The sequence below is a fragment of the Chiloscyllium plagiosum genome, unplaced genomic scaffold (genome assembly GCF_037043375.1).
Source record: "Chiloscyllium plagiosum isolate Xiang-an unplaced genomic scaffold, Cpla_swu_hap1 HiC_scaffold_36, whole genome shotgun sequence".
Classification (NCBI taxonomy): domain Eukaryota; kingdom Metazoa; phylum Chordata; class Chondrichthyes; order Orectolobiformes; family Hemiscylliidae; genus Chiloscyllium; species Chiloscyllium plagiosum.
The window spans coordinates 30,140,971-30,166,575 of record NW_028270174.1 but is presented as its reverse complement, the minus strand read 5'-3'; the positions used below and the strand labels follow the sequence as shown (position 1 = coordinate 30,166,575).

Here is a 25,605-nt window from a genome sequence, read left to right as displayed (position 1 = left end):
CTCAGGCAACGTCCTGGTAAATCTCCTCTGCATCTTAAAAGTAAACTCCATGTGCACAGAAGGGGAAAAAAAAACAAGTTTGAATGCAAAATAGCTTTTATATTTAAAAAGGGGTGGCACGGGGCTCAGTGGTTAGCACTGCTGCGTCAAGCACCAGGAGCTCTGATTCGATTCCAGCTTCAGGTGTCTGACTGTGTGAATTTGCACATTCTCCCCGTGTCTGCGTGGGTTTCTGCTGGGTGCTCCGGTTTTCTCCCACAGTCTAACGATTTGCAGGTTGGGTAGATTAACCTTGCCAAATTACCTCAGTGTCTAGGATTATACAGGCTAGGTGGGTTACCTACAGTAAATACAGGGTTATATGGATACACTGGGGGTGAGATGATCTGCAGAGGATTGGTGCAGATTCAAAGGGCTGAATGGCCTCTGTCTGAGCTGTAGGGATTCTGTGATTCTATAACAACCTCTCCAGTGCAATCCCATTTTTCCTATAATGTTACTGGGGAGTGTTGCTGAACAGAGTGCCTTGGGGTGCAAGTTCATAGTTTCTTAGTCTCCATAGTGCATGGAGTCCTATGCACACAGTGTAGTGAAGAAGGCGTTGGGTAAACTTGACTTTATTGGTCAGTGCATTGAGTACAGGAGTTGAGAGGTCATGTTGCGGCTGTACAGGACATTGGTTCGGCCTATTTTGGAATACAGTCGCTTCTATAACGCAATGGTTCCATTCTTGTGTAACCCCATGTTATCGAAAAATCATCCTTTAGAAACAGCACTTAGAGTGTTGGCACTGTAATTGTGTTACAGCCAACATACATTTTAAAAGTTCATGCTTTAGAAACACATGTTATAGCAGAACAATCTGTACTGCATGCAGTTCTGGTCTCCCTGCTGTAAAAAGGATGTTGTGAAAATTGAAAGGTTTCGGACAAGATTTACAAGGATGTCGCCAGGGTTGGAGGGCTTGAGGTATAGGGAGAGGCTGAATAGGCTGGGGCTGCTTTCCCTGGAGCATTGGAGGCTGAGGATGACCTTTTTATAGAGGTTTATAAAATCATGAGGACCATGGATAGAGTGAATAACTAAGATTTTTTTCCCAGGGTAGGGAGTCCAAAACTAGAGAACATTGGTTTAAGGTGAGAGGGAAAAGATATAAATAAGATCTAAGAGGAGGATTTTTCACACAGAGGGTGGTACGTGTATGGAATGAGCTGCCAGAGGACGTGGTGGAGGCTCGTACAATTACAACATTTTTTAAAAGGCATCTGGATGGGTATATGAATAAGAAGGGCCAAGTGCTGGTAAATGGACTAGATTAATTTAGGATATCTAGTCAGCACTGGATTGAAGGGTCTGATTCTGTGCTTTACATTCCTGTGATTCCATATGAATTCCAGAAGTCTAGCTGTGGCCAAACCAGTGTAACTCCCTTCAACTCCATGCCTTGGCTCATGAAGACAAGTATCCCATATGCCAACTTAACGTCTTTATCGACCTGTCTTGCCATTAAGGGATTGGTGAACATGCACACCACGGCCTCACTATGGGAACAGTCCCAGACTGAACAATCTATCCTCATAATTGAAACTTCTCATCTCTAGAACCGTTCTTGTAATTCTCTTCTTTATCTTTTGCAGTGCATTCTCATTCCTCCTATAGTGCGACAGCCCGAGTCGGGAGTGTGGTGCTAGAAAAGCACAGGTGGTCAGGCAGCATCCGAGGGAGTATAATTCCTGATGAAGGGCTTATGCCCGAAATGTCAATTCTCCTGCTCCTCAGATGCTGCCTGACCTGCTGTGCTTTTCCAGCATCACACTCTCGACTCTGATTTCCAGCATCTGCACTCCTCACTTTCTCCCATCGTGTGACACCCAGCACTGTACACAAAACGTTTGGCTGAATTCTAACAATTGTGTGCAAGTTGACCATTACCTCCTTGTTCTTGTGCTCCACCATACCCTTACTAATAAAACAGTGTGTTGTACAGTTTATTGGCTGTACAACCTTCACAGCCTTCACTTTTTCTACCTTCACTGGCCTGTGCACATACATACCCAGGTCCCTTTACTGCTGGACCCTGTTTAGAATTGTACCCCTTGTGTGATATTGTCCATCAATGTTTTTCCTACTAAAGTGCATCACCTCCTACTTCTCTGATTGAACTTTATTTGCTGGCTATCTGCACAGTTCTACTCTTCTTGACGTTCTACACTGTCCTCCTCAATATTTATGTTGCTTCTAGATTGTGATTATCCGCAGACCTTGAAATTGCTCCCTACACTCCAAGGTCTAATCATATTAACACATATCAGGAAAAGTAACTGAAATTATATATTGAAAAAGACCTTGATTGTTTGTTAAGTCTCTCATCTGTTAGAATGACCATGTTGGTTTCAGTTCTTTCATATGAAAATTGCAAAAATCGTTAAAAGTTCACTTGAGAATGTAACCTTTTAAAAAAAGTTTTGCGATTTACATAATGAGAAAACTGAAACCAACATGTTCATTCTAAAAGATGAGAGACTTAACAAACAATCCAGGTCTTTTTCAATATATAATTTTCAGTTACATCACACTGTAAACTTCTGCTATAAATTCTGTGTCTTACAACCGTATACTCCACAACCACCTGATGAAGGAGCAGCGCTCCGAAAGCTAGTGCTTCCAATTAAACCTGTTGGACTATAACCTGGTGTTGTGTGATTTTTAACTTTCAACATTTTTCCATTTGACTTGAGGTTTGGAGAGGCCAGTTAGGCTGGGACTTATTTCACTGGAGCTTGGGAGATTGTGAGGTGACTTTATAGAGGTTTATGAAATCGTCATTAGGGCGTAGATAAGGTGAATAGCCAATGCCTTTTCCAAGTTTATGGGAATCCAAAACTAGAAGGCATAAATTTTAAAGTGAGAGGAGAAAGATTTAAAAGGGACCTGAGTGGCAATATTTTCACCCAGAGGGTGGTGCATGTACGGAATGTGTTTCCAGAGGAAGTGGTAGAGGTGGGTATGATTACAGCGTTTAAAAGACGTTTTCACAGGTTCATGGATATCAAAGGTTTAGAGGGAAATGGGCCAAGCATGGGCTTATGGGACTAGTTCTGTTTGGGAAGCTTGGTCAGCTTCAGTGAGTTGGACTGAATGGTCTGTTTCTGTGCTGTATGACTCTATGACTACCAGCTCTGTTCTAAATAACTGTTTCTAGAAGCTTCCTGACCACTGAAGTTAAACTGACTGCTCTGTAATTGGTAAGCATATCCTTGCGCCCTTTTTTGAACAAGGGCGTGATGTTTGGAACTCTCCATTATTCTCGAGTCTCCAGTGTCCCTGCAATTTCCATTTGCTCCTTTCAATATGCTTGGATTCACCTCATTTGGTCCCGGTGTCTTGTCAACTTTTAAGTACCAATAGTTTATTCAAAACTTCTTCCTTATCAACTCTAAACCCTTTAGTGATAGAGTTTCTTCCAGTAGCATCATGACTTGTTATCGTCCTTAGTAAAGACAGATACAAAATATTAATGCCATACCCATGCTTTCTGCCTCCATGTGTAAAACTTCCTTTTAATTCCAGGCGCTACTCCTTATTGAACTTTTACTATTTATATACAAACATAAGACTTTGGGATGCCTCTTTATGTGGTTGCTAGTCTTTTGTCATAATTCCTTTTTGATTTTTGAAAATGAGTTCTCTGTCTCCTCTGAAACTTCTGTATTCTTTTTGGTTCTCAATTGCATTTCCTACCTGATGTCCATCATAAGCATACTTTTTCTTCTATCTTAATTTCTATCTTCTTTCTCACGCAGGAATTCTGGATTTGTTTGTTTTGCCTTTTTTTCCAGTTTGAGGGAAGACACCTTGACTGTGCCTGAACCATCTTCATTTTGAAGGTCACCCATTGTACAATTACCGTTTACCTGCCAATCTTTTGTCCCATCCCACTCAGCTCTGTTCTTGTCCAATTACATCTGGCTCTTCAACAATTGATTTTTCTTACTCTGGATTGACCATTGTATCATTCGATGATGGTAGCGAATGACATTGATCACTATCTGTTATGAAGATGTGGGTGTCCTGTACTTTTAAGAGAGTTAAAAGCTAGCAGTGATGGCACCAAGTGTTCTCAATAAAACACAATGTAACATGTGCTCCAGCCACCAGGGTAGCTGGTTGCCTGGAAATGACAAAACAGATTTAAATTAGGCCAATTAGTTTAAATTATACCTCGAAAAATACACAAATTCCAATCAAGTTTGAATTGAGTATATTGACAATCTTAAAAGCCAATGACACAATCCGATGCTTTGGGGTATAAGACTGGGGAAAATTAAACAGTTGGGAGGAGAACTGCTAAGCCAACAACGTCTGCACACAGCCCAGAAAATAGCTCTCCTTAAAAGGTACTTTAATCGATCAGTAATCTGTGAAGCAGAATTCCCAAGAAGAAGACAGGAATTCAGAGAAAGTTGAAAACAGACTGGTTTTAAGATAAGAAGTGTTGTTTTGTAAATCTTAATTCCGAGTTTTATCGGACCAGTATTAGAGAAGGGAAAGTAAAAGATAGGTTAAAAGAAAGACTTGTAAGTAGTAGTTAGTTAATTATTCTCTGTCGTACTTGAAGAAATAGTTAATTTTTACTTTAACTAGTTCTTGGTCTCTCGAATTTTCACAGATTACTGCACGCGATAAATCTTTTCTGTGTTGCTGGTTTTAAATTAAGCAGGAGAGTTTACCCTGTGTCATAACACTATCTTCTAAAGTAGTAGTGTTTTTACCACGACTGGATCCACTAGTTCCACCTTATTTCCAAGAACCAGTCCAACAGTGCATCCTTTTTTATGATTAGATTCCGTACAGTGTGGTTGGATTGAACATGTACTGCTTTAGGAAATTCACCCGAATAGAATCTAGGGACACTTATTCAGCACTGTCCCTTATTGTCCGGCTTTGATGCTGTCTTTCTGCAGCAGTGGAGAATGCGGTTCCTGCCTTTTCGTCGACCTTGGAAACCCATGAGCCTGAACCGAACAAAGATTGGCTTTTTCCTAATTTGTTTTAATGTATGATTTCTGTTATTGATATAGGTGCCAGTGTGTGGTGACTTAAACATGTCTCACTGAATTTTTTGGAAAAGTACAAGTGACAGTAAATTTCTTTTCTGTTCTATTATACTACAAGAATCCAGCACATGTTTGGATAATTAAGTTCCCAATTATATTTACGCTATAGTGTTGGCATTTCTCTGTAACTTCATTGCAGAATTGTTTCCCAACATCCTTCCCACTAGTTGGTTATCTTTTGTATACACTGAGCAATGTAATTGCAGACTTTTTTTGTTCTTCGTTCTAACCAAAATGATTCTGTGTTTGCACCCTCTGAGATATCCTCTTTCTCCAACTGCAATGTTTCCCTTAACCAATACTGCCACCCCTATTCTCTACCTTCCTTTCTTAATCCTTTCCAAACACTGTGTCCCAAAATGTATTTAACACCCAGTCTTGCTCCTCCTTCAGTCAGTTCCATTATCACCTATGTTCTCATATTTCCCCACTTTCCCTGTAATTCCCAATCTTATTTACGAAACTGTGCATGTAACCCTACTTTAGACTTCATTACTTCCTCCCTTATTCTACTTCGACTTGTTAACTTTCTATTCTGTCTGCCAGTGCCGTCTGTCTCTCCAAGTATTTTGTCCATCCTGATATTCTTCTGTTATTCTCTCTCGGTTTCCACACTCCTGCTGACTTCGTTCCCAATAGAACTAGCGAAACACCCCACAAAGAACCTAGTCTCAGCTCTGTTCCACTGGATCGGTCTGCCATCTTCTCTAAACCCAGTCCTACTGTCCATGGAATCTAAAGCTCTCCCTCCTGCACCACAGTAACTCCAGCCTCAGAGCTCAAGTTTGCTGGCAGCATGTCCTGAACATGTGTACACCCAGGACACTGGGAGGGTCATGGCTTTCCACATGTTATTGGGTGTACATCCAGGACACTGGAAGGGTCATGGCTTACCACGTTATTGGGTGTACATTCCACACAACTGAACTGAGCTGCCACGTCTGAATTTTATTTCCCTCATGTTAACCTAAATCTGGTTTTTCCTGTTTCTACTGACTTTATTCTAAAATGGAATTTGAAAAAGATATACCAGTGGAATTCCCAGATATACCCACTCAAGCGAAGTCTCCTTTACCCTGACCTTGTCCTTTCTCAATGCTCAATCCTATTAATGTATCATATACTTGTACATATCCTTTCCACCTTGCCCTGATTCAAACTTGATACTGTAATGTTGTGTATGTCACTTTCATTGTATCTCATTTTACTTTGTAAATTTGACTATGTTATTATAGATCACTCAATTTGATAGAATATCTTTGCTTTTTTATTGTCCGTTGATCCTACAGAACTGACCTTTCCCCTCATTGTCAGATAAAGAAATAAATTTCTGTTATTATATAGTCATGACGCAGTCTAACATTTTTGTCTTCAACCTGAAGCTTTTCGGGTTTAGTTTTGTACCTTTGTTGTAGTCTGATTACCCTGTGTAATACCCACCATCTAATACATGCAAAGTTTCATGTTTCCATGAATGATGGAGATTTGTATCATTCATTCTTTCTGGTTTGGGCATGAGATCTGTGGTGCTCTGCACTTTTCTTTTTCTTCCCAAGCTCCTCTGTGCTTGTGCTCCTCATTCATCAAGTTAAATTGAGTGTACAGCACAAAAGCAGGCCATTTGGCCTATTTACTAAGGCCTGATTACTAAACTTACTGATCTCATACTAAGCTTGAGAACAACCTAGCTCTCAATACCGGCAAAACCAAGGAACTCATTACTGACTTTCCACGGGATGTTACTCATGCCCCCCTACTCATTAACAGCACAGAGGTGGAATGAGTGGAGAGTGTCAAGCTCCTTGGAGTGGTCATCCACAACAAGCTTTCTTGGACTCTTCATGTGGACGCACTGGTTACAAAGGCCCAACAACGTCTCTTCTTCCTCAGACAGGTGAGGAAATTTGATATGATGGTGAATACCCTTGCCAACGTTTATAGGTGCGCCATCGAGAGCATTCTGTCTGGATGTATCACTATCTGGTTTGGTAACTGTAGCATTCAAGATCGGAGATGGTTACAGAGAGTGGTGAACTCAGCCCAGGCAATCACAAAGGCCAACCTCTCATCTATAGAATTCACCTACCAGGCCCGCTGTCAAGGAAAGGCCGCCAGCATCCTCAAAGATCCATCTCATCCTGGCATTGTTTTTCTACAACGTCTACCATCGGGGAGCAGATACAGAAGCCTGAACATACACACCAGCCTGTTTCGTAACAGTTTCTGCCCTACTGTTGTTAGAATATTGAATGGACTCACACACTCTTAAAATTCTCCTGTACTTGTATTTTTGTTTTTGCTGCTGTTTACCTATTATTAAGTTAATTAACTCTGTGATCTGCCCGTATTGCTCGCGAGACAAAGCTTTTCACTGTGCCTTAGTACACGTGACATTCAATTCAGTTCAATTCAGGCCATTTGGCCCTCTTGATCAATGCCAGCATTTAGGCTCCACACAAGTCTCCCACTTATCTAACCCCATCACTATTCCCTTTATCCTTTCTCTTTCATGTGCTCATCCAATTTTCCCTTAAATGTATCCACATTATTTATCTCAACTACATGTTGAGGTAGTGAATTCACCATTCTTAACAATCTTTTGAACCCAGATCTTCTGCGCTAGAGATAGGGACCATAAGACAATTTGATATAGAAGCAGAATTAGGCCATTCAGTCCCTTAATTCTGCCGTCAGTTATAATTGTGGTGAATAACTGTGGTCTCAACAGAGACCCCTGAGGAACTCTATTCGTCACTGCTGCCATCCTGAAAAAGACCCCTTTATCCCTACTCTCTGCCTTTTGTCAGTCAGCCTATCCTCTATTCATGCAAGTGCCTTATCCCTAACACCGTGGACTCATGTTATTTAGCAGCCCTGTGGGGCATCTTTTAAAGGCCTTCTGGAAATCCAAATACATCAAGTCCACCAGCTCCCCTTTGTCTAACCTGCTCATTATCTCGTCAAAGAATTCCTAACAGATTAGTGAGGCATGAACTCCCTTTGAGGAAGCCCTGTTTTACAATGCACTTCCAAGTGCACTGCAATCTCATCCTTAATAATGGACTCTAAAATCTTACCAATGACCAAGGTAAGGCTAACTGGCTTATAGTTTCCTGTCTTTTGCCTCCTTCACTTATTAAACAGGGGTGTTATATTAGTCATTTTCCAGTACTCCGGTAGCATTCTCCCTGGTTCCAGTGATTGCCCATAGATCACCACTAATGCCTCTACAATCTCCTCTGTTATCTCCTTCAGAACCCTGGGGTGTTGTCCTTCGGACCTTTCAGCTTCCCCAGCACCTTCTCGTAGAAGTGTTGGGATGGCCATCACACTTACCTGTGCACCGTGACTTACCTGAAGTTCTGATATGCAGCTGCCATCATCCACTGTGAAGACTGATTCAAAATGCCTGCTCAGTTCCTTTCCCATTACTAATTCTCCAGCCTCATTTTCCCATGGTCCAATATCCCTCTGCCTTTTATAGATCTTTAAAAAAAACTCCTGCAATCTTCTTTTATATTACTGGCTTGCTTTACCCTCCCATTTCATCATCTTTCCCCCCCCCTCCCCTATTGCTTTTTAAATTATGCTCTGTTGTTCTTTTAAAGACTTTTCAATCCTCTGGCTTTCCACTAGTCTTCACCACATTGCATGCTTTTTCTTTGCTCCTATGCTGTTCCTGACTTCCCTTGTCAGCCATCGTTGCCTCATCCTTCTCTTAGTAAATTTCTTGTTCTTTGCGATGAACGTCTGCTGTACCTCCCAAATTATTACTCCTAGAAACTCCTGCCATTGCTGTTCCACTGTTTTCCTTGCTGGGCTCCCCTTCCAATCCGCTCTGGCCAGCTGCTTCCTCATGTATTTATAGTTTCCTTTTACTCAATCGGAATTTGACTCCCTAATAAAGTCTGCCTGATTACACATCACCAAATCCAAAATTGCCTGTTCTCTGGTGGGCTCTGCCTCAAGCTGCTCCAAAAAAACTATATCTTTGAGACATTCCACAAATTCCTTTTCTTGAGATCTGCTCCCAGCTTGATTTTTCCCAGTCCACCTGCAGAGTGAAGTCCCCATGATTGTTGTAATAGTGCCCTCCTCATAAGCCTTTTCTTTCTCCTGATTTATTTCCTTCCTGACATGCTGATAACTGCAAGGAGACCAGTACACGACTCCCATCAGGGTCGTCTTTACCATTTTTAGTTCCTCAACTCTATCCACAAAGATTCTACACCTTGCAACTCTACACAACTTCTTCTTGCAATCAATTTAATTTAATTTCTTACTAATGAGACAACCTCTGCCCATCTGCCTGTTCTTTCAATAGGATGGGTATCTTTGGATATTTAATTCCCAGCTCTGATCCACTTGCAGCCTCTGTGATGCCCACAGCATCATATCCACCACTTTCAATCTATACAAAAGGTCATTTACCTGTGTGTACTTAACACCATCAGTCCTGTGTTGACTGCCACTTTCTCACAGTTGTCCCCTCATCTGCTGTGCCTGAGGTTAGATTCCTGATCTTTTCCATACTGTCAGTCTTGTTATGTATTCAGGAAAATTTAACCTCTGAGCTCAACCCCAGTTCCATTTTAATTTAATTTTCCATGGAACTGAACCCCACCCCCCCCACCACTTCCATTACTTCATTCAACGCCCTACCCACAGCAGTAGTTGTGTGATTCACAAGGTCCCAGCCTAACTTCGATGGAGTCCACCCCATCGGAACAGCTCCCTTCTTCCCCAGTACTGTTGCCAATGTCCCATGAATTTCCCACATCAATGTTTTGAGCCACACATTTACCATTTTAATCTTGTTGACCCTCTGCAATTTAGCTCATGGTTCAGGTAGTAATCTGGAGATTATTACCTTTTTTTTGATTCTGCTTTTCTAGTTTAGCCCCTAACTGCTCATATTCCCTCGGCAGAACCTCTTTCCTCTTGCTACCTGCATCATTGGTGCCTCCATGGACAATGACAACTGGATTTTCCCCTCCCACTCCATGTTTCTCTGCAGGCGAGGTGAACCCAGGCAACATAACCTTCAGGACACTAGATTCTGGTCACAAGGAACAGAGTCTATTTTCCTGACTAAACTATCCACACTTACAACTACATTTCTGTTCCCCCTCCCGACCCCCGCCCAATTATTTGGCTCCCTGTACCATGGTGCTATGGTCAGTTTGCTCATCCTCCCTACAGCCCCTGTTCTCACCCACGTGGGAGCAAGAATCTCAAATCTGTTAGACAAGCTCGAGAGCTGAGGCTCCTTCAGAACTACTTCCTCGAACCCTCTACCTGCCTCGCTCACAGTCACACCCTCCTGTCCCTGACTGAATTTGAGGTAGTTAAACCTAAGGGGTGTGACTGCTTCCTGAAACATAGCATCTGGGTAACTCTTCCCCCTCCCCTGCTGTGTGGCAATGTTCAAAGCTTAGACTCTAGCTGATCAACTCTGAACTGGAGTTCCTCAATCAACCAATACTCGCTACAGATGCGATCACTATGAGCCGTAATGGAATCCACCAGCTCCCAGGTACAGGTCATTCAGGTATAACATGCCCTTCGTTAACACAAATTGGCTGTAATGTGATTGAATTGTAGACACTGGTTGAATAACAAAACTTTCTATTGAACGGCTAAAGTGAATTTCTACAGTGATCTTGTACACTGTGATTTTCTATAGTATGAGGTTGCACAGGTTATAGCAGAATGACCTGTACAAAATATTACATGGTCCCACATCTATTTTATTTACTTGATTTTAAAAAATTTCTTACTGGGTTTTTTTTTTAGTTTGTAACCTGTAAATATTTCCCCTATTTACCTTCAATCTAAAATTAACCTATAACAACAGTCAAATTAGGAGCTATTACCAACCAATGAATCTATGGTTTTCCTGTGATGTTGTTCTTTGCTCTGTGCCAGCTGTCCAGTCTTCAATTTGTCCTGTTTTCTTTAAGAAAACGCCTAACAAACTATGAGCCAAAAAAGTAAGCAAAAAGCACCTCTTCCCCTCTACACAGAATTGCCACACAGCCTCCAACTTCCCGAGCGGTACACTCACTCGGGCTTGTCTTGTTCTGGATGTGAGCCCTCCTTCCTGACCGTGCACAGCTTACCAATGGGACATTATTCCACAAGAACGCTGGGATTCATGAAAGCGAGGATGTCAGCGCAAGATCTCTGCGTGACAGCTGAATTAAAATCTAGCCTGTAAAGAAAATCACCAATTTAAAATAAAAGCAAACTGCAATATGTTGCTGGTGAAATTGTTGATCTTTACATTCTGAGTAAATGCTCTGCAAACAGCAGTTTTATTGCTTCAAAGGATCTTGCTTCCATTCGAGTCAACATTGCTGAGGGTGGCAAATAACAGAAAGGTTTAATGGTGAGCATGAGTTATCTACAAAATGGGTGAATTGGTTGAGTGTGGCAGCTGAGAATAACAGCATTGGGGCCAAAGTTGGCTAACAAGCTGAAGACTAGTTATGGAAAATTTCATGTTTATATAGAAATAAAAAATTCTGCAAAAAAGAGATGAGCTTAGAAAGTGCATGAGGAATGATGTGAGAGAAATTCAAGAAACATGCACTTTCAGGACTTGAGGCAGGGTCAGCCTTGCAGAAAGTTTGTCCCTGTGGTCTAAGGGGAGTGAGAGAAGTGTCGGAGGCAGCTGCTCAGATGGCTTCAATCCTGGTGAGATACTCGTGCTTGTTGGAGATGAGACTGGAGAAAACATGGGTTGGAGCTTAGTTTGATCATATTCATGTCATATATGCTTACAAGCAATTGTTTCTGAGTTCTAAGGCCATTCACAAGCTGAGAACAGGCTGTGAAATCATTTTTCTGCGTTGAAGTAATTGGTTTGACTAATACTGTTGATCCGTTTTTATTTAAAATGGAATAACTGCATTTCCTGATGGAATTACTGAGCCTGGTGCTGTATCTCTTCTGCTCATTGATCTGAATTCTCATGCTCTTCCTTTTCCCCATGTATGGAGGAGTTTTGAGAATAAATGCTGCTGTGTTCCAGTGGACTGTGCTACAATTGGTGTTACACCCAACACTTGGTCTGTTCTGGAACATAGCAGTTTTAAAATTAGAGATTAAGTATGTGAATTAAGTAGAGCATATTGTTAAGTTGGGTTGGTATAAATTCAACAGCATTTATCAGGTGCACTTCAAATTAAATGGCATGACGTTCGTTCAAGTCCCATTCCAGAGTCTAGGTCAGCACTTCAGTGTAGTACTGCGGCAATATTGCACTGCCCAATATACCAGCTTTCAATTGCTAAACCGAGACTTTGCTATCTCAGATGACATGCTATTTCAGTGAAGAGCTGGGAAATGATTCTAGTATCCTTCTCAACATTTATCTCATATTCAGCATCATTAAAAGCAGATTAAATGCCACTATTTTGTTGTTGTTGTTTGTTTGTGGGAGTTGGCAGTGTGCAAACTGTTTTGATTTGTACATTACAGCAGTGGTGATAGTTCAGAAATGCTTTGACCGTAAACTCTTTGGGATAACATGATAGGGGCTATATAAATGCAAGTCTTTCTTTCATTTATAACATATGCACTGCTCACCGGCTCTTTAAATGTTCAGATCATAGCTTTAAACAGAAATGCTTTTACTGTTTTTGGCTAGACTGTGTACAGCTGGTTTTAGAATTAACATCATACTCTTTTCGCTAACAGTGATGTTCCAGTATTGAGATTTGGTTTTATTGTGATAAAAGAATCTTGTAAGTGAACAGCATATGATGAGCTCAGATATAGTGACGAGCTGACTAGTTTCACAGAGGGTTTCTCTCCGTAGGGTTGAGTGAGATTTCTCACCATCTCTTACCATTCTCACCTCATTAATCACCCACCCCACCCATATGGCAGCCTTCCTGTCCAATTCTAGCCCCATTCTGCAACTTGCCACTGCTGAAATAGTCACCGGCATCCACCAGTTCAGCAGGTACCTTTCTGGAAGGGGCTGTTATGGACCAAGACAAGCACCTGGAGCTGCCCTGCACATATACCCCAGACATAGCAAGAAAGGAAAATTGATTGCCTTGTTACTCGGCCCGCGTGCAGAGGTCCTGCTGGATGGGGTGGTGCAGAGGTGGGACATCCTCTTTCTCCAGGATCAGCTGAGGAGACCACGACATTAGACCATGCCAACCTGGTCTGAAGTTGCCACGGGGTCTGTGTGCTCTCTGGCCTTCCAGAGGAATGAATGGCATCGGAGGAAGAAGGTCAGTGACTTTGTTCACTCCACCAGCGTAAGTGTTTCCTTCCAACTCTTCACATTCAGTGCTTGTGTACCCACCTCTGACCAAGGCTCCTGCTCGATCACTCTCACTTTTGCCTGTCAGTTCTCTTCTCTTACTCTTTTGAGACACTTTGCCATCTGCACAGCCCTGCCAACCCACTCTCAACTCGCTCAATACCTACCTCTCTCATTTCAAGGAGGAAAACAGCCCCCAGTCGGGCAGAAAGAATGAAGAGGAGTGGAAGGCTGCCCAACCTTCAGCTTCTTGCACCTTTTCAGGAGAGGATCCTGACTTTGACCATCCCGAGAGGCAGGCGGGCAGACTGTGTCCAAGGGCTGGTATCGGACAGAAGCTATCCTCTACTTACTGTGCTAGGACTCCTGTCCAAAGGATATTCCCCTTGATTTGCCTGTGGACTGCTGACAAACATGACAAGCTTCCTGGCTGTGTATCTATGCTAAACAACACATTAGTACAGCAGTACTGTGAGCCCGGTATCCCTGCCTGAGAAGCAAGGCAAGACGGGGACGTTGTGAATGTTCAGATTGGCTCAAAATCAGTGAGTGCTGGCAGAGAGATGATACCTCGCTGGAGTAATTCACTGAAAATCAGGCCTCACTACCCCTGGAGTTGTCACTAAAGTTTCAAATTTTGAAAAGTACACAAAACACTCCCATTTATCTGTCTTTTAGACCCAGGTTGACATAAAGCATGGACTAGATTTTAAAAGTACTTTCTTTATTCATGGGATGAGGGCGCCATTGGCTAGGCCAGCATTTATTGTCCATCCCTAATTGCCCAGAGGGCAGTTCAGAGCGAACCACATTGCTGTGGGTCTGGGGTCACATGTAGGTAAGGATAGCAGTTTCCCTTCCCGAAGAAACATTCGGGAATTAGGTGGGGAGTTTTTCCTGACGATCATTTCATGGTCACAATGGACTGAGATTTTCTTTTCTCAAATAATTTTTTTTTTCTTTTGAATATTACAACAAATACAAAACCAATGTTAAAAGACAAACCCACTAATTATATCTATATAAATAATAAGTAAGCTAAAAAAGGAAAATCTTTAAAAATAATAATAACCATAACACAGCTAAGCGAAACAAAGCAATAGCCCATATACATATTCATATCTTCATAGTTCCTCCTTCTCTGGATACCAAATCCATTATATAGAATTGCCGTGGCTTTATAAAGGCTCTCAGTAACATGGCGGACAAATCTGTACCCAGGTAGCCCAAAAAGGGCTGCCATGTTTTATAGAGATTCTCAGTTTTATGGTGCACCATACTCATAAGAAAGTCCAAGGGGATGTGCGCCATGACTAACTTATGCCAGCCCGCCAGCCCTGGGGAATTTTCCAATACACACCCTAAAAGAATGCTCTTTTTGGCATAAAAAGTGAGGATACTGAAAAGCCTTTTTTTGTGTGCATCTAAGGAAAGTAAACTAAGAAAGCCAAGAAGCAGAGATAACAGGTCTATTTCCACCTCCGTCCCCAAGGCCCTCTCTATTTCGTTAACCACAGCACTCCAGTATGCCCACAGTCTGTGGCAGGGCTAAAGACAATGTGCCCATACTCACTTTACATTGAGGACACATTGGATGGAGATGCTCCTGCTTTAATTTTAGTGAGGCGGTCTGGGGTCAAGTGGACCCTGTGGAGAATCTTAGTTGCAAGTCTGTTGTGAATCAAGATCTTTCTTGCATTTTTCCAGATATCCTCCCATTTTTTTCAGAAGAGATCTCTACATCCGACTCCCTTTCCCATACCTTACAGAGCCATTTGATCTCGTTTGAGGGACCCTCTCCCAATAGATGATAAGTGTTGCTAACAGATAATGTACCCTCAGCAGTCAACAGCCTCTTCTCCATGTCAGACCTATAAGGATCAGTTAGAGATGTGATCTCTTTTTGTATGAAATTTATAATTTGAAAGAAACAAAAGAGGCCCCTACTGGGCAATTCATATTTCCGATCCAACTGGTCAAAGGATATCAATATGACCCCTTTGAATAAATCACCCTGGCAAGACACGGCCCTAGCTGCCCATAGTTCAAACCCAGAGTCCATCATCCCTGGCTGAAAACCCGGCATACCAACTATGGGTGTCAAAAATGAGGTTTTGGCAATTATTGCCTTCACCCTGACACATTGCCCTCCATGCCTTGACAGTGTTGATGACTGTTGGGCTATGGCAATAGTCCTTAACTGTTCTCATTTTGTCTAAGAACATCAGGCTAATAAGGGGGTCTCTTGCCTGAGATGCTTTGATGTCCCACCAAAGTGAATGAGGGTCCCCCCCGGGCCCAATCATTCACATAAGATAGCAACGAGCTTAACTGATAGTTGTTGATATCTGGGAGGCCCACTCCTCCCTGTCTGTGAGGTAACTGCACTTTAGTCAGTTTAATTAGGGGCGGCTTGCGATACCAGATAAAGGAACTAAACCAGCCGTTCAGTCTTCTACATATTTTCTTGGTAAAATGCAGAGGAAGTATTTACATAGGATACAACAGGCAGGGCAGAATGTTCATTTTAATGAGGGCTATCTGACCTAACCAAGAGATCTGAAGTACCTCCCATCTACGAAGGTCTTGCTTCATACTGTTGAATAAATGGGCAAAATTGGCTTTAAATAGCCGATCAAAAACGGGAGTAATAAACATCCCTAAGTAGAGAAAGCCCTCCTATGACCATCGAAAGGGGAACTGAGATTCATCCTCGGGATCAGGCATTCTCGGGAGACCACCCATGGGCATGGCCTCTGACCTAGCAAAATTGATCTTATAACCCGAGAAGCCACCAAAGAAATTGATACAATGCAATCAGGTGTGGCACTGAGACTGTCGGGTTTGATAAGAAGACGAGAACTTCATCCGCATACAGTGTGCTCTTAGGTTACTGCATCCCCACTTCTGGAGTGGTTATATTGGGATCCCTACATACTGCCTCCGCCAGCGGTTTGATCACCAACATGAAAAGCAATGGTGACAAGGGACAGTGCTGTCGACTGCCCCGACAAATATTAAAATTACTTGACCGTACACCATTGGTGAGGACTGTGGCAAGATCAACCTCCACCCATCTGATGAAAGTCTCTTCCAGGCCAAACCGCTTCAAAATATGAAAAAGCTATGGCCACTCAACCCTGTCAAATGCCTTTTCCGCATTTAAGGAGATCACCAATCCTTGTACTGATCGCTGTTGACATACTTGCATCATGTTAAGTAATCCCCTGACATTATCCATCGATCTATGACCTTTTACAAACCCCGTCTGGTCTGCCTTAATGATGGAGGGCAGTACAGTTTCTAGCCTTAATGCCAGAGGTTTAGATAGGATTCTGAAGTCAACATTCAGGAGTGAAACTGGTCTACAGGAAGCAATATCCTCCGTGACCTTCCCTTTAAGAATGAGAGAGATATTGGCCTCTCTTGAAGATGGTCTATTTCCCTTATCCTTGTGATTTTATTAACCTCCATAAGGTCACCCCCTCAGCCTCTGGTGCTCCAAGGAAAACAGCCCCAGCCTATTCAACCTCTCCCTCTAGCTCAAATCCTCCAACCCTGGCAACATCCTTGTAAATCATTTCTGAATCCTTTCAAGTTTCACAACATCCTTCTGATAGGAAGGAGACCAGAATTGCATACGATATTCCAACAGTGGCCTAACCAATGTCCTGTACAGCCGCAACATGACCTCCCAACTCCTGTACTCAATACTCTGACCAATAAAGGAAAGCATACCAAATGCCTTCTTCACTATCCTATCTACCTGCGACTCCACTTTCAAAGAGCTATGAACCTGCACTCCAAGGTCTCTTTATTCAGCAACCCTCCCTAGGACCTTACCATTAAGTGTATAAGTCCTGTTAAGATTTGCTTTCCCAAAATGCAACACCTTGCACTTATCTGAATTAAATTCCATCAGCCACTCCTCAGCCCATTGTCCCATCTGGTCAAGATCCTGTTGGTAACCTTTTTCGCTGTCCACCACACCTCCAGTTTGGTGTCATCTGCAAACTTACTAACTATACCTCTTATGCTCGCATCCAAATCACTTAGGTAAATGACAAAAAGTAGAGGACCCAGCACTGATCCTTGTGGCACTCCACTGGTCACAACCCTCCATCACCACCCTCTGTCCTCTACCTTTTTGAGCCAATTCTGTAGCCAAATGGCTAGTTCTACCTGCATTCCATGAGATCTAACCTTACTAACCAGTCTCCCATGGAGAACCAGTCAAATGCCTTACTGAAGTCCATATAGATCACATCTACTGCTCTGCCCTCATCAATTCTCTTTGTTACTTCTTCAAAAAACTCATTTAGGTTTGTGAGACATGATTTCCCACGCACAAAGCCATGTTGACTATCCCTAATCAGTCCGGGACTTTCCAAATACATGTACATCTTGTTCCTCAGGATTCCCTCCAACAACTTGCCCACTACCGACGTCAGACTCACCGGTCTATAGTTCCCTGGCTTGTCCTTACCACCCTTCTTAAATAGTGGCACCACGTTAGCCAACCTCCAGTCTTCCAGCACCTTACCTGTGACTATCAATGATACAAATATCTCAGCAAGAGGCCCAGCAATCACTTCCCTAGCTTCCCACAGAGCTTTCGGATACACCTGATCAGGTCCTGGGGATTTATCCACTTTTATGATTTCCAGTGTCCTCTCTGATTGAGGTCCTGGCTTGGGGAGCACTCCTTTTCCTCGCATGATATGCTAGGTACTTGCTTGGCTTATCCCCATGCTCAAACAGCCTTTGACTCCCTCTTGGCTATCCATGTGAGCATGGAGTTCAGTGTAGATCCGAAGTGCTGTGATCCTCTGCAGTTTAACCAGCAACGGCCTGTTAAAGTATACCTTTTCAGCTACTTTCAGACATGTCTCGAGCAAGCATTGCTGCTTACCCATCTGCCGCTTCTTACTGGTTGAATAGAACGTAACCCAGCCCCTAGCAAAGGCTTCAGGTGTTTCTCAAAGAATGGATGGGTTTCTAGCCGAGCCTGAATTAATGTCTTAAAAAAAACCCTGAACTCAGAAGAAAATAATTCAATAAACTTGCTATTCTTGAGGATGAAGGGATCCAGTCGTCAGTGCCTCAAGCCTACCACAGTATCCTTACTCTTAACCATTAAATACACTGGGGTGTATTCCGAAAAGGTGATATTGCAATTGTACACGATGCCACTGAGCCCAAATGTGCTGCGGGGGTCAGAAAAAGGTCAATCCTGGTGTGGCATTGATGTGGATTTGAGAAGATATCCCTGCCAGTAGGGTGAAGGTGCCTCCAAATATCTACCAATCCCAGTTCAGCACACAAATCCCTTAATTGTTTAGATTGCAAAGAAGATATCGGTGGGCCTTTGGGCAATCTGTCTACCGTGGGGTCTATGAGACAATTGAAATCCCCTCCTACGATGATATGTTGAGATGTAAGGTTAACCAGTCTAGAAAGTGTGTCTGTCAAGAATTTAAGGTGCTGGACCAGGGGACAGTAAACATTTAAGATCCTGTATTCTTCTCCATGTATCAAAGCTTTAAGGATTACAAATTTCCAGTGAGTGTCTTTAATGCACTCCAATAACTTAAATGGGAGATTCTTTCTAACTAAAATGGCCACCCCTCTACTTCTCGTATTAAAAAATGAAAAATAAACCTGGTCATACCTGTTTTGTTGCAGCTTCAAATGCTCTGCATCGTGTAGGTGTGTTTCTTGTAATAAGGCAACATCCACCCTTTCCCTTTATAAGACTGGAAAGTACCTTCTTCCTCTTGACAGGCGAATGACACCCCTTAATATTCCAGGTGCACCACTTAAACACATCCTTAGCCATAACCTTCATAGGCACCATTTAGACTCCAGAGAGGAAGAACCCGAATGATAGATTGCTGAGCTTTAATGCAAAAGAATCCACAAACCTCAAAAACTACACAGATTAAAGTGACTACAGCCAACAAAAGGGGCGGCAGGGTGGCTTAGTGGTTAAAACTGCTGCCTCACAGCACCAGGGTCCCAGGTTCGATTCCAGCCTCGGGCGACTGTGTGGAGTTTGCACATTCTCCCCGTGTCTGCGTGGGTTTCCTCCGGGTGCTCCGGTTTCTTCCCACAGTCCAAAGTTGTGCAGGTCAGGTGAATTGGCCATGCTAGATTTCCCATAATGTCAGGTGCATTAGTCAAAGGGAAATGGGTCTGGGTGGGTTACTCTTTGGAGGGTCAGTGTGGACTGGTTGGGCTGAAGGGCCTGTTTCCACGCTGTAGGTAATCTAATCTTAAAAAAAAACTTACAAAAACTATATATCGCAAAAGAAGAAAAGCCAAAAATTTGTGCAATTGACCCCCCATTCAAATGGGGTCCCTACACTTCCTACAACCCTACTAACCATCCCAACCTCCCTCTCAACTCTTACCAGCTAGGGTCGTGCCACATACACTACCACCCGGTGTAGAGGAAAAAAACCCACCAAGCCCAAAGTTAGTACTATAGACAAGTAAACTAAAAAATAAATATGTCACCCAGCCCTTAACATAGAGATTAAAGATAAATACTCTATCTGTCCCGAACATCATTTCATGCAACTTTATTACCAGAAAGGAGACTCCTCCAAGTCCTTTTTAAAGAAGAACAAACCTGAACAGCTCTGTTCTCTATGCCTACTCGGCTGTTGGAGTTAAGTCAACGTGTCCACAAAGGTCTTCACTTTCCCTGGCGAGTTGAACAAATGTATGGATCCATTATGATTGAAGTGAAGCAATGTTGGATATCTTAAAGAATACTGGATCCCAAGCTGTCTCAATCTCCTCTTGTTGCCATTGTAAGACTTCCTTTTCTGGACCACTGCCTCAAAGAAGTCGAGAAAAAACATCACCCTGGAGCCGCCATATACCAACGCCCTCGAGTCCCTTTCCTGGGATCTAGGGGCTTCCATGACCCTCTGCTTGTCTTTATAATAATGGAGCCTTACGAGGACAGGGCATGGGCGCTGATCCGCACCTGGCTTTTGTGCTGCAATCCAGTGGGCTCTTTTTGAATTGTTATCGTTCCCTTCTCAACCTCCAAACTAAGGAATTTCGGGAACAAGTTTTCGAAGAACTCCCTCGGCCGCACGCTTTCCGTCCCCTCTGGTATGCCAACAGCGCGCAGGTTCTTTCTTCTGCTCCTGTTTTCAAGATAGTCTACCAGATCCAACAGACCGTGGACCTGTGTTTCCAGGGCTTCAATACAGCTGTTAGAGGAGTCGGTCTCTGCCTGTACCCCTGCAGCTCGCCTGGCGCTCGAGCTCATTGGTCTTTTTTCCCAGGTCTTGCAGCATAGTGGATAGAGGAGCCAGCTTCTCTTTGTTTTTTTTTTGTTCCTGGATCTGCTTCCCCAGGACCTCGCAAGATTTGGCAAACTCCTCAACCAGGGTTTGATGAGTAAACGAGCCCATTGCTTTGGTGGGCTGGGGCCCCCGGGCGAGCTTGCTCCTTTCTTTAGTATTCTCCAGCTGCAAGGACAAAGGTTTTGTTTTGTTTGGTTTTCTAGCTCCTTTTACTGTGGATTTTACTCACAGTAAAGTGTATGGGACGAGTTCTAGTTCTGTTGTGTCGGTGTTGCAACACGGAGCCCAGCAAACGTGATCTTAACATGACGCTGCCATCTTGGATTCTCCCAGATTTTTTTTTAAATTGAATTTGTATTTCTCCATTTGCCCAAATGGAATTCAAACCTGGGTCCCCAGAACATTACCTGGGTCTCTGGATTAACAGTCCAGTGATAAATCACAAGGCTGTTGCCTCCCTTTCCTTTCTATACTTAACAAAAATTACTTTTTGTAAATAAATATATTTTAGCTACAGATTAGTAATTATGAACTTTGGGCATATAACTCTATTAATTAAAACTCCATCTTCCTTTTAAATTTCCCCTTAAATTATATGTTCACACACACATACAGACGTACAGAGAGGCACACAGGCAGAGAATACAAAGGGTGTTATGGGTGAAGGGAATGATTAGGGAAACAGTTCAATGATTCTTGTTCATAGTATTTGCTGAGGTGATTCTTGTGTTGACCAGAATGCTGCCTGCCAATCTTCCTTCTCCTGACGCTTTCACTTGTTTCCTGGAGGCACAGCATAACTGGTTCACAATAATGAAAGTCTCTGATTTCATTATGAAGAGTCACAGCTTACAGTAATTGTTGAAGGAAAAGTAAACTGGCTTTCATTTTATATTTTGTTTTTTTTTTACTGCAGAGAATGGAGATAGCTTGAGGCTGTCGAGATCTGATTGCTTCTAACTATCTTGTTCAGCTACCTGGGAACAAGTCAGTGTTGTGGCACTTCTGTCATCAGTAACTGGTCATTAATCTCCAGACCAATCAGCTACTTGTTGCCAGCTGTATTGCCACTTGTACAAACTCCAACTTATCTGCAAAAGACACTTCAACTGCTGAATCATAGCATCCCTACAATGCAGAAGAGACCATTCCACCCATTGAGTCTACACTGACACTCCAAAGAGCACCCCTCCCAGACAGGCCTTCTCCCACCCTATTTTATCCCTATGACTGCATTTGCCACAGCTAACCCGCATCCCTGGTCATTACGGACAATGTTGTTTGGTGAGAGTGTGGTGCCGGAAAAGCACAACAGGTCAGGCAGCATCTGAGGAGCAGGAGAATCAACGTTTTGGGCAAAAGCCCTTCATCCTGATGGGGAGAATGTACACAGACAGTCGCCCAAGGTTATAATTGAACCTGGTTTCCTGGCTGTATGAAGCAGCAGCACTAACCACTGAGCCAACATGTCTCTGTTTGAACTGTACTGTTTGAATAAGCAGCTGTGTAAATAGCATTTGCAGCGAGTGTCTGGTTTCTTTCAAAAAGCTGTAATCCTTCAACAATTCTTTTATTTTAAAAACAATCCTTTTTGTCTCGGAGGGTGCTCTTTGGAGTATCAGTGTACAGTCAATGAGCTAAATTGCCCATAGTGTTAGGTGCATTAGTCAGAGGGAAATGGGTCTGTTGGTGGGTTACTCTTCGGAGGGTCGGTGTGGGCCAAAGGGCCTGTTTCTACACTGTAGGGAATCTAGTCTAATCGTTTCTATTTTTATCCACAATCAAAAATACAGAAAAATAGAAAGACAGTCTTCAGAGAGCAGGCGAGCAGCCATAAATGCAGCCTGGTCCAGTCCATGAGCTGGGTATGTGTTACTAGGTGCAAAATATTCTTGCTACACCATTGCATCCTGAGGAACAGCATTGAAGGGCAGAAGCACAGAGTAAGTGGATGGGAGATGTGCCATAAGTGTTCTTTTGAAGCTGGCATGAGGCAGGTGCCAATGTCTATGGGTGGGTGTGCATGTAACCAGTGCCGATGGAGTGTGCCCTGAAACATTAGTGCCTGAAGTCCAGCATGGAACAAGTGCAAGCTAAAGTTGCCAGGTAACCAGGTTGAGAATTTGTGTTGAGAATATTTCTGTATTCAATAAGGAATTTATGAACTACTTTCTCAGAGTAACTGAACAACTGGAAATGCATAAAGCCATTGTGAAAACATCCAAGGTGAAAAGCAAAATACTACAGATGATGCAAGTCCGAAATTAAAATGCTGGAACTCAACAGGTCTGGCAGTGTCCGTGGAGAGAGAAACAATTAATCTTTAACCAGAACCTTGTCAGTTCTTACTTACTGGTCATTATGGTGTCTGTCAATTGTGTCTATGAAATCACTGGAGATTTTACAATCTCCACAATGACCATAATAACTTTCTGACTTTCAAGGAAGAGAGGTACAGACTGTTCTACAATCTTTGTGCTTTTGTCTTGGTTGAAGTCTCCAAGGTAATCAGGAAATATACTGTTTTCATGGTTTTTTTTTTGTCCAATGAGCACGTCTATAAATGTCAATTTTCACAGGTCTGTTTCTAGATATCAGAGGCCCACTGACAATGATGTCTGCTTTGATAAACAATTGTGAACAGAATGCTTCAGTAGTTGATTGTTGACATGAGCTGAGATGGACGAGCAGGCTGCTGAATAATTGAGGGTATAATTTGATTACAGTGTCTGCAGATTGAGACTTGGTTATGATCTCATGCAGAACTTGCACAGTAGCCAGGATTCACGGAGTTGAATATTGTGTCACACTCTCAGTGGCAGGGCAGATCCTTTCGATGAATGGCAACAGGTTGTTTACTCTGTAAAGCACTTCTGTCACTGTATAGTTCTAATCGCCAATTCTGTCTCCTCTGTCAGCAATCTCCATATATCACAGTCCAAAGAAGCAACAGGGCCTGTAAGGGGACAGAACACACCTGTTGATGTGTTGTGTGAAACCAGAATGACACCATTTGTAGAACTGGAAGTTTCATCTTGTAAGGGATTGACTGCAATTGAACCCTCGGTATTTCAAGCTTCAAGTATATCGGAAACCTGACCTCGAAGTCTGCTGCTCTGTCATTTAATAATGATTTTCATGTAGACAAAGGCTGTACTGAAATAGCAGGGAAATTGGCTGGCCAGTGCTTTGAAGAAAATGAAGGCCAAATTGCCAAGATGTTCATGGGGCAAGTGCTTTGCAATAACCTTTGGACTCACACTACATTTGAAGGATGATGGATTTGCCACTGTTGCTGATTTTGTTTTCTGGCTGTTTTCAGAAACTGCTGTTTTTGCAGATGTAAATTTTTGGTACTTTTTTTTTATATGATATGCCAAACAAACCAGACTATGAACAAACTTCACAGGAGCACCTGCCAGATTAGGAGAAATGTGTCTGTGCAATGCAGTGTCCGTCATACAATTTGAGCCCAATTAATTCCGTGGCATTATGCTGTTAATATTAAACTTTTTCAAGTAGATTTCAGCAGTTCTAATGTAGTGTCCAAGGTTCTCTCTCACATTGGTGGATCTTTGCTGGTATACTCTCTCTCCCATCTGCTTGAATGCAACTCAAAAACTTTCAAGGGTTAGTTTCAGATGTAATATTTTCTTCAGAAGATCATGTAAAGGAAATCATAGTTTCAGTATGAAATGTCCCCCATCTCTTTGGTGTGAACAATTATTTCCTTTGAAAGTTTCAAGCTCAAAGCACTTTTTGAGTAGATTTGAAGTAATTGCGATATATTAATTGAACTTTAGATATTTTTAATCAACCTGTTCAGCAATGTTATTGCACACCTCTGGATCAGATGGGACTTGAACCCAAATCTCTTAGCTCCGAGGTAGGGATACTACTACTGTAAAACAAGAGACTTTTAACTTGCTTTAGTGTGTATTGGTCAAAATAAATAGAGCAACTCCTGGCTAATTGAGCAGGGTTCGGTAACCTTGGTGAAGTTCTGCATGTGTACCGGTAACACTCTGTGTGCTGAAGTTAGAGATAACACTGGCAATTGGAATGTGGAGATCTGGATATCAGAGTAATGGCTGTTATTAGGTTCAACTTTATTGTAAAATTGTTGGTTTCGCCCATTATCCTCTGTCTACTTATGAGTTGATCACCTCAGGAAAAATATGGAGAGAACATATTCCTCACCTCTAGAATCAATCTGCAGTCAGCTTTATCCAGATTAAACCTATCACTAAGCAATTATATTTCTCTTTAAAGCTGTTCAGGTTAACACACTCCTCCAGGTGACTGAGGGTGTCAACATGGGTCATGGCACAGACTGCAGTGGCAACAGCTGTTCTCTCTCTCACCACACACACACACACACACACACACACACACACACACACACACACACACTCTCGACGGTCCTCTCTCTCCTGTCCTCTCTCTTGCCTTGTCTCTCACCCTCTCTCTCTTCCAGCTTTCTTTTTGCTGCATGCACAGTAGCATTTATTGAAACTTGCGTTTTTGACAATGTAGAGTATGATACTAAGCAGCTTCTAGAGAAATTCCTACCTTATTTAGAATTCTGGTCAATGTAGATCCACTGACAGATTTCAGTACTGAACTGACATGCCCATTTTTAATTGTCAATTGTAATTCTGAATTCTGGGTCAGAGCAGTGGCATTTTTGTCTTCTCATTCTTCGGACAGATACCTCTGCAATATCCACTTGATTAATTATACAAACTCCTCTTCCTACCCCCTTGTAATTGTTGGATTGGCTTTCAGACTCTGAACTTACATTAGCCTCAGCATTAGGCCATCTCAACTCTCTCCCTGACATTGATAATAAGACCCAATGAGAAATCATGTTAGCAGA

General features: G+C 42.5%; 1 protein-coding gene and 1 long non-coding RNA gene across 2 annotated transcripts in view; one reads left to right on the top strand and one right to left on the bottom strand.

Moving 5' to 3' along the window:
* The window catches only part of LOC148139921 (uncharacterized), a 35,450-nt gene extending 26,853 nt beyond the window's left edge, over window positions 1–8,597 (bottom strand). Inside the window, exon 1 of the long non-coding RNA XR_015753327.1 lies at window positions 8,472–8,597. This is a non-coding gene — a long non-coding RNA (uncharacterized LOC148139921). The remainder of the gene's footprint in view (window positions 1–8,471) is intronic.
* Window positions 1–25,605, top strand: part of maml3 (mastermind-like transcriptional coactivator 3) — a 532,876-nt gene that overhangs the window by 8,080 nt on the left and 499,191 nt on the right. The gene's annotated exons all lie outside the window — the stretch shown is intronic.